The sequence below is a fragment of the Lepus europaeus genome, chromosome 23 (genome assembly GCF_033115175.1).
Source record: "Lepus europaeus isolate LE1 chromosome 23, mLepTim1.pri, whole genome shotgun sequence".
NCBI classification, from domain to species: domain Eukaryota; kingdom Metazoa; phylum Chordata; class Mammalia; order Lagomorpha; family Leporidae; genus Lepus; species Lepus europaeus.
In genome coordinates, this window is record NC_084849.1 from 6850108 (window position 1) to 6864395 (window position 14288).

Sequence of the window (14288 nt, forward strand, 5' to 3'; positions counted from 1 at the left end):
CAGCCACGCCCCCGCCCCCCGCACGCACAAGTGCTACGGGGTGATGTCACCCTAGGTGACTTACTTTGATTACTCATTTGCTTAGCAAATATTTATCGGGCACCTACCATACGCATGTCCCAGAGAAAGGGGCCACGGTGTTTGGATTCGGTTCTTCGCTTTTGCAAAAGCCTCGAGATGTACGAAATAAATTCAGATTTTTTTTTTTTTAATCCCCTGTTTTACAAACCCTACAGGCCTGGGTTCGAATTCCAGTTTGTGCCCCTTACTGCAGCCTGTGTGTCCGTCTCTGGGTCTCTGTTTCCTCACCTGGAAGACGGTGCAATGTGTGGAGTGGATCTGCTGCACAGAGCTGTACTGCCAACTGGGGCCCACTCCGTATTGCCCCAGCGCCACACGCTCTCCTGGGAGCAAAGGGGGAGGAGCTGAGACGCGCGTGGGAAGGCCTGCGTATTTTGTTAAAAAGAGAAGTGAGTTAATTACAGTAATGGTTATGCTTGTCATTTATCAAACACCTCTAGTGTGCAGGTGCCGTTCTCGGTGCCTCCCCTGTTATAATTCAACAGCCCTCACCTCAGCTGAGAAAACCGTCTCCGTGACCAACCTGCCCGACTTCCAAAACGTGAACTCGAAATGCCAGCCAAACTTAACCAAACCACCAAGTCGAGTGTCTTCTTAACATCATTTTTTAAAATATTTATTTATTTGAAAGACGGGTAAAGACCGGGCACTCCATCTGCAGATGCACTCCCCCAGCGCCTGGAAGAGCGTGGGCTGGGCCGGGTTATGGTCAGGGTCTCCCACAGGGGCCAGGGGCTGAGCTCTGGAGCCAGGACAGCCGCCTGGGTCAGCAGCCAGGAAGCTGGGTGAGCAGCCAGGCGCAACTCAGCCGCAGGCACCGCCGTGTGCCACACGGGCATCTTCACTCCTGTGCCAAACGGCTTCCCCAGGCCCTGCTTCTTGCTACGAGATTCTAAGTGCAAAGCACTGAACCCCTACTCACTCTTATCCCAGTAGGTAACGGAAACCTGCAGCAGCTCAGCCTAATATTTAAAAAATTGGAGGCCGGTGCCGTGGCTTAACAGGCTAATCCTCCGCCTTGCGGCGCCGGCACACCGGGTTCTAGTCCCGGTCGAGGCGCCGCATTCTATCCCGGTTGCCCCTCTTCCAGGCCAGCTCTCTGCTATGGCCTGGGAGTGCGGTGGAGGATGGCCCAAGTGCTTGGGCCCTGCACCCGCATGGGAGACCAGGAGAAGCACCTGGCTCCTGACTTCGGATCAGCACAGTGTGCTGGCCGCAGCGGCCATTGGAAGGTGAACCAACGGCAAAAAGGAAGACCTTTCTCTCTGTCTCTCTCTCACTATCCACTCTGCCTGTCAAAAAAAAAAAAAGAAAAGAAAAGAAAAAGAAAAAAAATTTAAAAAAAAAAATTGGGAAAGGGGATTCACAAAGGTTAAGAAATGTATTGAAGGCAACTCAGCAACTTGGAGGCCAAATTTAACTCCCGCATTGCCCTCACCAAAAATTAAGGGCAGGGCAGGCACTGTGCCCAGCAGGTTAAGCCACCATTTGGGACACACGCATCGTGGGTCGACGTGCCTGGTGCACGTCCTGGCTGCTCTGAACTTTGGGTCCAGTTTCCTGCTAATGTCTGGGAGGCAGCAGATGATGGCCCAAATACCAGGGTCCTGCTGCCCCTCTGGGAGACCTGGATGGCGTTCATGGCTCCTGGCTCTGGCCTGGCCCCGCCCCGGTTGTTTCAGGCATTTGGAGAGTGAACCAATGGATGGAAGATCTCTCCAACTCCACATTTAAAATAAAAAATCTTTAAAAATAAAATAAAATTGGGGCCAGCGCTGTGGCATAGCGAGTAAAAGTGCTGGCATCCCATATGGGCACTGGTTCGAGTCCCAGCTGTTCCACTTCTGATCCAGCTCTCTGCTATGGCCTGGGAAAGCAGTAGAAAATGGCCCAAGTCCTTGAGCCCAAGCACATATGTGGGAGACCTGGAGGAAGCTCCTGGCTCCGGGCTTTGGATCAGCCCAGCTCCGACCATTGCAGCCATTGGTGAGTGAACCAGTGGATGAAAAACCTCTTTCTCTCTCTGCCTCTGCCTCTCTGTAACTCTGCCTTTCAAATAAATGAATCTTTTTAAAAAGTGTATAAGAACTATGGATAAATATACACAAAAAATAGAGAATGGTGGTAGATTAACACCTCGAAGTTTTTATAAAAATAAAATAAAATAAAAATTAAGTTAAAAAGCTGCAAAATTGGAGCCAACATAGCAGTGTAGCCAATGAAGCCACACCTGTGATGCTGGCATCCCAGTTCCAGTCCTGGCTGCTCCATTTCCCATCCAGCTCCCTGCAAATGCACATAGGAAAGCAGCAGAAGACGGTCCCATGCTTGGGCCTCTGCCACCCACATGGAAGACCCAGATGAAGCTCCTGGCTTGTAGCTTTGGCCTGGCCCAGCCCTGACTATTGGCCATCTGGGCAGTGAACCAAAGGAGGGAAGATCTCTCTCCCTCTCTCTCCCTCTCTCTCCCTCCTTCCCTCCCTCCCTCCCTCCCTTCTCTCTCTAACTCTGATTTTCAAATAGATAAATATTTTTTAAATGCTTCAAAAATCACATAAACTTACAGCTAAATAAACTGTACAAAACAAAGATAGCAAATGCTTAGATCTCATTACTTCTGAATGATTTTATCTTTTTTATAGATTTATTTATTTGAAGGAGTTACAGAGAGAAAGGGAGAGACGGTATTCTCAGTGCTTTCAAGGTTATTTCCGACTGTTCCACCTGTGTGATGTTACCACACTTGTCCTTTCCAGCGCCAAGGTCAGTGGCCTGGTAGCTTGAAATTGGCCTCAGGGAATATTTACACCAGAGAATTCTGCAAATGCTACAAACCACGGCTTGATTTATTGTTTTATTGATTGTCCAGGGCACAGGTGAGCAAACCATGGCCCTTAGCCCAAATGTGGACCACTAGCTGCCTTTTCCTCACCACCTGGTTTTTTGTGGTTTTTGTTTTTTTGTTTTTAAGATTGACTTATTTTTATTTGAAAGGCGCTCTCCAAATGGCCACGGTGGCCAGGCCTGGGCCAGACTGAAGCCAGGAGCTGGGAATTCCATCCAGGTCTCTCATGTGGGTGGCAGGGGCCCAAGCACTTGAGCCATTGGCTGCTGCTTTCCCTGTGCCATTGGCAGGGAGCTGGATCAGAAGCTGAGCAGTAGGGACTTGAATGAATGCTCTGACGAATGCTCTGACGTGGGATGCAGGCATTGCAGGCTGTGGCTTAACCCACTGCACCACACTGCCAGCTCCAACCACCTGTTTTTGTAAATAAAGCTTTATGGGCACAGAGTCACACCCGTTCATTTACATATTAATCACCATAGTGACTATTGGCTCACAGAGCCTGAAATGTTTCCTAATTATCTCTTTTCAGAAAACGTTTGCCAGGATCTGTTTTACCCTTGAAAAGGTAATGAACAAAGTTCAGGTCACAATTTTCACATCCGTGGTTTTTTTTTTTTTTTTTTTTTTTTTTTTTTTTGACAGGCAGAGTGGACAGTGAGAGAGACAGAGAGAAAGGTCTTCCTTTTGCCGTTGGTTCACCCTCCAATGGCCGCCGCGGTAGCGCGCTGCGGCTGGCGCACCGCGCTGATCCGATGGCAGGAGCCAGGTGCTTCTCCTGGTCTCCCATGGGGTGCAGGACCCAAGGACTTGGGCCATCCTCCACTGCACTCCCGGGCCATAGCAGAGAGCTGGCCTGGAAGAGGGGCAACCGGGACAGGATCGGTGCCCCGACCGGGACTAGAACCTGGTGTGCCGGCGCCGCAAGGCGGAGGATTAGCCTGTTGAGCCACGGCGCCGGCCTACATCCGTGTTTTCTAAGCACCTTAAAATCCTGAAAGAGGAACTGGTTTTATGCTTGGATGTAGCAAATGCGGTGATATGAGCATGGTCTGGACCTGAGTCGTAGCACAGCATTTTTTTAAAAGATTTATTTATTTATTTGAAAGTCAGAGTTACAGAAAGAGAGAGAGAGAGAGATCTTCCATCTGTTGGTTCACTCCCCAAATGGCCACAACTGCCAGGGCCAAGCCAGACAGAAGCCAGGAGCCAGGAGCTTCTTCTGGGTGCAGGGGTCCAAGCACTTGAGCCATCCTCCACTCCTTTCCCAGGCGCATCAGCAGGGAGCTGGATTGGAAGTGGAGCAGCCGGGACTGGAACAGGTGCCCATATGGGATGCAGGCATTGCAGATGGTGGCTTTACCTGCTACACCACAGTGCCAGCCCCCCAACCTGGCATTTTCCAGCCACAGCCGACGAGTTCTCTGGGCAAATCTTCTTCCTGAGTCTCAACATTCTGTAACGCGGGAGAAACAAGCAGTGGTAACTGGCAGAGGATAAAACCAGCCCAGTGCTCAGCGGTGACCACCCAGCAGGGAGAGGCGGCGGGGGGGGGGGGCATGCTAAGCTCTGCAGGGGCAGGTTTTAAGGGGATTCCCCAGAAGCAGAGGCTGGGAGGCGGCTTGGAGTGCAAGATGCTTTTAGGGATTGGTGTCGGGGAAGCCAGGCTGGTTGAGACCCAGACGGGCCTTGGCCAACCCTGGAGAAAGACTTCCCAGGAGAGCTGCCCACTATTGGGCGGAAATGGCCAACGCTTTCACTCCCTGTGCAGTCATCACACATGACCGCCTTGGCAGAGACGGCCTGGAGCAGACCGCACCACACAGCAGGGGCAGACACTGCCAACGGTGACAGCTGACTGCTCCCCCCCCCCACCCCCCCGCAGCCAGGCAGTGGGTGCTGCTTGGGAGGTGGGTGTGTCTGCCACGGAGAGGTGTGGTGTCTACCATGGAGAGCATTGAAAAATAATAACGCGGGGCCAGTGTTGTGGTGCAGGAACTCCAGCATCCCACATCAGAGCACCGGTTCAAGTCCCAGCTGCTCAGCTTCTGACCCACTCCCTGCTAATGGCTGGGAAAGCAGAGGAAGACGGCCCAAGTGCTTGGATCCCTGCCACCCACGTAGGACACCCAGATGGAGTTCCAGGCTCCTGGTTTCAGCCTGGCCCAGCCCTGGCTGATGAGGTCATTTGGGACGTAAACCAGCAGATGGAAGGCTGTTTCTCCTTCCGTCTCTCCCTCTCTCTGTCATTCTGTCTTTCAAATAAATAAAATGAGAAATAAAAATAATAATGAAAATGTCTAAAGGCTATCCACTCTCTACTTTGTTACTTTGTGACAGTAAATCCAAGCCATGTCACTAACCAAATGCTCCTCCCTGATGGAACAGACGACACCCAGCGCCCCCACCTTAATCCCCGGCAGTGAGAAAGTGTTCCTAGAACTGTTGTGGTCGTTGCTCGCCTTGTGTTTGTCAGCAGCGGGGTTTTAGATGCCAGAAACTCAACTCAAGCTCGCTTAAGGAAATGGGAAAATGTGGGGCCCCTCCAGAGGCAAGCCTGGAGCAAGTTGCTAAGACACCAGGAGCCTGCCTCGTCCTTTCTCTGTGCTGGCTTTGTGCACAGGCACGTGCCCCCTCCACAGGCTCAGACTCGGCCAACCAGCTCCACTCGCTCGGCTCAACAGACCCAGGAACAGCCTGTTTATCAAGCTAGTGTCACAGAGCAAACTCATGTTAGCCAGTTCCGGTCACAGGACCACTCCCGAGCCAGTCACAGGGATGCTCATTGGCTGGTTCTGGCTCACACGCGCCACCTGAACCCCAGAGAGGGAGAAGGGATGGTTCCCCAAAGGAAAAGTGAGATGCAGGTGCCAGCCAAGGAGTGTATGAATGCAGGAGACTGCGCCACGCCCCCGTGCAGGCACACAGGGCGCCCTGCAGACCACACCAGGTGCAGGGCCCCATGTGCTTGCACAATCTGAGATGCTGAGACCCCGTGAGGGGCCAGGGAGGGCCCAAGGCCATGTCTCCAGGGCCCAGGCTTGCTGTATCCCATGCCATCACTCTGCCCACCCCCCCCAGGCCCTCCGCGGTGCCTGGTGATCCAGCCATCCCCCACTGCCAAGCTCAGGCATCTGCTCTGCCCTCAAGAGATAAGAGCAGCCCCACCCTGCCGGGCCTGCCCAGCTGCACCTGCCCTGATAACCCTGGCAGTCCTCAGCTGCACCAGTCCCCAACTGCGACCTCACCCCTCACTTGGAACGGCTCTGGTGCCCTGGGGGAGATGGAGGACTTCCGCCTCTGAGACCCAAACCTAACAGAGAATCACAACCAGGACCCTGGGCCACCCTGGTCCAAGCACACAGCTGGGCGTCCTGCGCAGCTCTCTCCTCGGTGCTGGCCTTGAGCACAGCAGGCTTTGAAGTCCCAGTCTTGCTCCAACTCCACCATCAGATCCTCAACAGCTCCCTTCGACACTAAGATGAAATCCAAACCCCTCAACCTGGCACGTGGGACCCTCCTACCTTCTTTATAACAGGAAGCCCAACGGGGAGCTTACCACGCACCAGGCATGCAGGAAAGTGCTGTGCACACCCGAGGTCAGACAGTCCTCGTAGGATCCTAGGAGGGAGGCATCACCGTTCCCAATTTACAGACCAGTGGACAGGGAGGTGAAGTGACCAGCCCCAGGCCACTCAGCCAGCAAGTACCGGATGCAAGGGCGGGTGTGTCTCTGCCTATATGGAGGCTGCACTCCCGGCTCACTAGTCCACAGTCCCCTCTTGTGGCTCAGGAGCCCACCCCCACCCAGACCGACCTTCCCACTCAGCCACAGGCCAAAGGATGAGGAATCTCCTTCAAGGTCTTAGTGAAGAAATCCAGGGGCCTGACGTCTTCCTGCACTTGAAGGCGGGCATGCAGGTCATTCCCAAGTGGGGCATCTTCGACCTCATCTGAGCAGCGGCAGCATGGCTGGAGGTGACACAGCGCGAGGACCTGGGAGACAGGCGGCCCGGGTTCGGTTCCCGTTCTGTCCCTTGTTAGCTGCATGTCCTTGGGTACCTTTCGGTGCCTCTACTTGCTCATCTGTCAAATAGGGCTGAATACAGCATCAGATCCACGGGGTCGTTGTGGCACCGATGGAGGAGAGGGCACAGCAGGAGCGGCGCTTCTTAGGACAGTGCCTGGTGCACAAAACACCGTGGCCAGGAAGCGGGAGTTCCTGTGGTGACTCTGGAGAAGGGCTCCACCTCCAGAGGGGACTACGTGGTGGACCACGCGCATTCCGTGGAAGGTCTTCTAAATTAAAAACTCAGCTCACTTCGTAAATACGTCACCGAGAGCACATGTGACCAAAGAAAAAGCAGGTACATTGGACCTCATCAAAAACTGTGCTGCAAACGGTGCTGCCGAGAAAGTGAAGAGACCAAAAGAACCCCTCACAGAATGGGAAAAAGCTACTTGCAAATCGTGTGTCTGGTTAGGGACTTGCACCCAGAATATGCGGAGAACCAGGGCTCCATAATGAAAGGACAGAGGACCCAGGTTAGAAGCAGGCAAAGGATGCAACAGGTGGTCCCCAACTTAGCACGGTTTGATCTGCCGCATTTCAACGTCACAGCAGTGTTCAAATGCATCCACACAACCATGCTGCTTTTCACTTTCAGGATTCAGTGCCATTACCTGGGCTAGTCAACGCCTCCACTATAAAACCCCTGCAGAATAGGCTCTGGGTGAGATGGTTTCACCCAGCTGCAGGCTCACGCCACAGTTCCCTCCTTTACGGGAGGCTGGGCTAACCTGTGATGCTCACTGGGGTAAATGGATTAAAAGCCTTTCTGTCCTACAAGATTTTCAACTTATGGTGGATTTACTGAGATATGGCCCCGTTGTAAGACAAGGAGTATGTGTAGATACTGTGGGGAACCGCAGGCTGGCCACCTGTGAGCACCTCCTCATCTGCATAGCTTGCAGCAATCGGTCGACCACAAGGCCCACGAAAACAGCCAGGTGAAACAGATGAAACAGAATGGACTCTGCATAAACAACTAGGAGGAACCCGGTGAAGCAGATGAACTTTCGACCTGAGACTATATGTGTCCTTTCATCTGATTGGACGATACCAGCGTGAACTGCACGGGAAGAGAGCCGCTATTGGCTGTGGAGCGGATGCTCCACGGGACTTGGGGTATAAAGGGACGTTGGGAATTGGGCTTGGAGCTCCTCCTTCTCTTTCCTTCTCTCCCCCTCACTCTTTCCTTCTGCCCCCACAAGTAAAAGTTCCTTGAGAACCGAGAAACAGTGACCGTGTCGTGACTGCGTTGGACCCTTGCTGGCGAGGGTCTGACAGGTACGTCACCAAAAGGACATACAAATGGACAGTAAGCATATAAAAATACTCAACATGATTGGCTACTAGAGACATACAAATCAGAAGCCCAGTGAGATGCTACTTCAATGACAGATGGGATGGCTAAGACAAAAACAGACATCCACCCTAACAAGTGTTGCTGAGTGGGCAGGCATTGTGCAGCAGGTTAAGCCACAGCTTCTGACATTGGCACCCATTTAGGGTGCTGGTTTCCATCCCAGCTTCCATACTTCCAGTCTAGCTCACCTATAATATACCTGGGAAAGCAGAGGAAGATGGCCAAAGCCAGGAGCTGGGAAATTCATCTGGGTCTCCCACATCAGTGCAGGGGCCCAAGGACTTGGGCCACCTTCTGCTGCTTTCCTAGGTGCATTAGCAGTGAGCTGGATGAGCAACGGAGCAGCCAGCACTTGAACCAGCACCCATATGGGATGCTGGCATTGCAGGCAGCAGCTTAACCCATTACGCCACAACGCCAGCCCCTCCACCAACTTTTTGAAGTCCCCGCATGAACCCATACAACAGGTGAATCTCAAAAGATTCCAGACTCACAAGGCCACGTACTGTCTGATTCACTTATAGAACATTCTGGAGAGGGCAAAACTACTGGAGCAGAAAATAGAATCGTGGTTGCCTGGGGTTTGGACGGAGCACAGAGTTGCAAAGCTGGGAGAAACAGGTGGGAGGGTGCGTCTGGGGCAACAGCGTTGTTCTTCATCCTGATTCTGGTGGCACACGTTTTCAAAATCCATCGACCTGCACACTGAAAAGAGTGAATTTCACTCTATGGAAGTTGTACCTCAATAAATGTGATCCCCCCAGAAGCCTTATTTGCAAAATTGCAAATCTCGTAACTAGGATTTGCTGCAGAACCATGAAGAGCATCCTGACGTGCGGAGGGAAACCGCTCTAAAATCACCTCCCCGGGGCCTCGCGAGGGTGCAGACTGAGCGGCTTCTGCCTATCTGAACTCCAGTGAGCAGCTGAGATTCCTGCCGGCATGTGCTCCACCGTGGAAAACTCAAAGTCAACCGCAGGAAGAAAAGTAAAACCATCAGTAAACAGAGGGCTTTTCACACAAACGGTGACTTTTTACATGCAAGGGGGCTTCAAAAACTGGAGGAAATTGGAATTGAAAGATAAGGGTGGGCGCTGTAGCACAGCAAGTTAAACCACCACTTGGCACACCCACATCCCATACCTGAGTGCCTGGTTCAAGTCCTGGCTCCTCCACTTCAGATCCAGCTTCCTGCTTATGTGCAACCCGGGAGGCAGCAGAAGATGGCCCAAGTGCTTTGGGTACCTACGTGGGAGACCCTGCTGGAGTTCCAGGCTCCTGGCTTTCAGTCTGGTTTGTCCCTGGCTGTTAGAGGCATTTGAGGATTGAAGCCCCAGGTAGAAAATCAATCTGTGTGTATGTGTGTGTGTGTGTGTGTGTCTGTGTCACTCTGCCTTTCAAGTAAATATGGACTTTAAAAAATAAAACGGAGAAGAGCTGGCATTATGGATTCGCTAAACAAGCCACAGCCTATATTGCCGTATCCCAAACAGGCACTGGTTCAGGTCTCAGCGGCTCTGCTTCCGACCCAGCTCCTGCCTAATGGCTTAGGAAAGCAGCAGAGAGAGGCAGCAGAAGATGGCCCAGGTGCTTGGACTCCTGCCACCCACATGCAAGAACTGGATGAAGCTGCTGGCCCCTGGCTTCAGCCTGGCCCAGTCCTGGCCATTGTGACCATTTGGAGGGTGAACCAGCACATGGAAGATCTTTCTGTCTCTCTGTCTCTGTCTCTCTCTCCCTCTCTGTAACTCTGCCTCTCAAAGACATAAAATAAATCTTTAGAAATAAATGAGGGGCTGGTGTTGTGGCATGCAGGGTTAAGTTGCCACCTACAGGGCCGGCATCCCATATCGCTACACACCCCCTCCTGCTTGCTATCAATGAGCCAGCTGGGTCTGGACAGGCGGCTGCTGACTTCAGAACCCCTTTCCCCACCTGTCTTATCAAACTGAAGATAGCTGTGGCCTCCTAAAATTGCCTTGAAGTGATTTACTAGTTCCTGTGCCATCAGCTGTCTCCCCTTGCAGGTGTGAGTGGTTAGGTCCTGCGTGTCTAAGGTACAGTCTGCCTCCCTGAAACTGCCTTGCTGATCTACGGCAAAACAGCAGAGAAAGACAAAGGACCAGGCCTGACTCCTGAGACACCGGTCTAGACAGCCCACATGTGTAAAGAAACCTCCCGAAAGCCTCAGTGCCACTTGGTTCCTTCAGTCTCATGTCTGTAACAATATGGGTGCCAGTTTGAGTCCCTGCTGCTCTGCTTCCCATCCAGCTCCCTGCCAACACGCCTGGGAAAGCAGTGGAAGATGGTCCACGTGCTTGGGCCCCTGCACCCAGGTGGGAGACCAGGAAGAAGCTCCTGGCTCCTGGCTCAGCCCCAGCCATTGCGGCCATCTGGAGAGTGAATCCGCGGATGGAAGATTCTCTCTCTCTCTCTCTCTTTCAAATACATAAAATAAATCTTTTTAAAAATGAATACATAAATAAAACAGAGAAAAGAAAGCCTCTTCATCCTCATATTTACCCAATCTCCTGTGGACGGACACCTGGACTCTTCTCTACCACAGCCGTGGAATGCGACCAGGGGGAGCTGCACAGCTCTCGGCACGGGGCGGGGACCAGCTGTGTGCACCCTGGATCTCCCTGGCAGTCGGACGAAGCCCGTGCTGACATGCATGGAGTGGCAAGCAGGTGCTGGGGGTGGGGGGGACTCCACGCTGTGCAGCTTAGCAGCCGGACACCCCGCTGGGACGTGGGGTTCCCCGACAGCCCGTGCTTCTTGACGCCAAGCTCATACAAAAGCCCTTCTCAGTGCTCCATTTTCTACACATCTCCCCGGGCCTAGGCCCTTGGCCAAGACAACCTCATGGCAAAATTAGCAGCAAGGTGAGGCCCCAGCTTCCATCTGCTATGCCCTTGAGACGTCTCGCGAGCAGCTGCTTGCAGTGGGTCCCATTAACCATGAAGGTTTATCTCAGAAAGGGAGGTGGCTTTCCTTTAAGTTTCCATTGTAGCCTTTTTTTTTTTTTTTCTTTTTTAACCTGATAGGAGACATCGGTTATCAGTTGAGGCCCAGCGGAGCACTGGCCACAGAGTTGAGGCTGAGCTGCACACCCACCTGGGTGGACACAGTGTGGTGGTGTTTGGGGTCCTCGCACGAGAACAGCCCTGGAGAACACAGAGGGCAGCCCAGGCACGACACGCACAATCAGCCAGTCAGGGGCAGGCCCTTAGGCCCCCACGGGAACTCCTATTCAGAGAGGGCTCCAACTCCAGAGCAATAATTCAGCTCCATGCTTGGCCGCAGACGGACTGCTTCAGACATCCCGTTCCCAGCCACGTTGCCTGTGCACGGCCCGTGTAGACTGGATTCTAGTTTTGAAGCTTACAGCAGCTTGAGAAGGTAACATTGACAGAGAGGAACCTCCCAGGACCAACCAGCTCCAAACAAACAAGATTGTGGGACAGGTTTGGTGCCGTGGTTAAGATGCCTCTTGAAAAAGAAATAAACAGCCGGCGCCGCGGCTCACTAGGCTAATCCTCCGCCTTGCGGCGCCGGCACACCGGGTTCTAGTCCCGGTCGGGGCACCGATCCTGTCCCGGTTGCCCCTCTTCCAGGCCAGCTCTCTGCTGTGGCCAGGGAGTGCAGTGGAGGATGGCCCAAGTGCTTGGGCCCTGCACCCCATGGGAGACCAGGAGAAGTACCTGGCTCCTGCCATCGGATCAGCGCGGTGCGCCGGCCGCAGCGCGCTACCGCGGCGGCCATTGGAGGGTGAACCAACGGCAAAAAGGAAGACCTTTCTCTCTGTCTCTCTCTCACTGTCCACTCTGCCTGTCAAAAAAAAAAAAAAAATTAAACAAAAAAAGAAAAAAAAATGAAAAAAGAACAAAAAAAAAAAGAGAGAAAAACAAGAAAACAAACAAAAAGAAAAAGAAAAAAAAAAACGATGGCTCCTGGGACACCTATATCCCGTATCTGAGTGCCTGGGTTTGAGTCCCAGCTCCGTTCCCTACTCTAGCTTCTCACTAATGCAGACCGGGAGGCAGCAGGTGATGGTTTGGGTACATGGGTACCTGCCACTCACGTGGGAGACCCGGATTATACTCCATCTTCAGCTTCAGCACAGTGGGGAGCGAATCAGCAGATGGGAGCCCTCTGTCTGTCTGTATCTCTCAAATTTGCAAATGAATAAAGAAAACAATTTATTATTTTTATTTTTTTGACAGGCAGAGTTAGACAGTGAGAGAGAGAGATGGAGAGAAAGGTCTTCCTTTTCCGTTGGTTCACCCCACAAATGGCCGCTACGGCCAGTGCACTATGCCGATCTGAAGCCAGGAGCCAGGTGCTTCCTCCTGGTCTCCCATGCGGGTGCAGGGCCCAAAGACTTGGGCCATTGTCCACTGCCTTCCCGGGCCACAGCAGAGAGCTGGACAGGAAGAGGAGCAACCGTGACAGAATCCGGCACCCGAATGGGACTAGAACCTGGGGTGCCGGTGCCACAGGCAGAGGATTAGCCTAGTGAGCCGCGGCGCCAGCCCAAAGAAAACAATTTAAATAATAAAATAAATGGTCACCAGCACCATCTGTGACTCAGACGACCCCCACCAAGGGCCATCTCAGATCTGGTCTGGTCCTGGAGTCAGAGTCCTGTTCACCGAGTGCAGCGACTTCACCTGACTTGAGCCCAGCACAGCTCAGCAGAGCATCAGGGCTCGATGCTGAGCCAGGCTCTGGCTCCTGCTGGCCCCACAGGTGTTCCTGCAGCTGCGACTCCCGTAATCACAGCCCGGGACAGACACCACGCGCCCTTCATCCTTTCTTTTCCAAATAATGCTTTTGCCACATTTCAAAAGTTGAGGTTATTCTACCAAGCCCCACTGCTGCCCCCCCTGTTCATGGGTCCCCAGGACCACCCCTGGGTGGGTGACTGGGTGGGGGGGCCTCACAGCAGCCAGCACACAGTCACATCCATAGCTACGACTCCGTATGGCCCAAGGACACTAAGCAAGGTCAGCAAAGGGAAAAGGCACGTGGGGTGAGGTCTGGAGGAAACCAGACGAGAAAGTCCTCTCCAGCAGAGTCACGTGGGACATGGCGAGCGCCTCCAGCGATGAGCCACTGTCTACCATGCGCGCCTGCCTGAGCCCAGGGACAAGGTTTCCCCTGGGGATGGCAGGTCACGCAGGCACACCCTGCAGGACTCCCAGAAGACAAGCATGAGCCTCATCATCTGTGCAAACCACGGAGGCACAGGGGCCGCTGCTGCCACTCCTGGGAGTGCCAGGAACCTTCCTCAAATCCAGGTTTCTGGACCCCAACCCAGGCACACCCCACAGGCAGGTCCTCCTGGGAACAGCGCCCTCAGGCCTGCCATGCGGCTCCTTTCTGCACACCAGGGCCCGTCCTGTGAGCTCATGTGAACCGCAGGCTCCTTGAGCAAGGCCTCTGGAACGCACCTCCCACATGGGCTGGGCACAGCCACACCCACCTGCTGCTAATCTGCCATCCGGCTGAGCCCAGCCCAAGCAGCCAGGCAGCATCTGGGCCCCGAGGCCTCCCTCCCCAGTCTCTGCCTGGGGAGGTGCGGGGCACATGGGGGCGTATCTAGAATGTGACAGAGCCGCACAGTGTTTTTGGAAGCAAAGTCCAGAGGGGAGGAGGGGCAGAGCGGGACCTGCCAGCCCAGCCTCCGCGGCTCTGAGGCTGCTGCTGAGGTCTCCTTCATTCAGCAAACAGTGACCTTGTGCTCCGGAGCCAGCACAGCCCAGCCCAGCCCCGAGCAGGGGTTTGTGTTGGCCACAGCAAGCATGGGCACGGGGGAGTGGTGGGGGGCTGCACCCAGCCCTTCTCCCCACCCCTACCCAAGGCACCTGCTGCACCTGTGGGCTCTACTCTGGCTGATCTCCGAGCCAGGGGCAGGGCAGGACACTGGG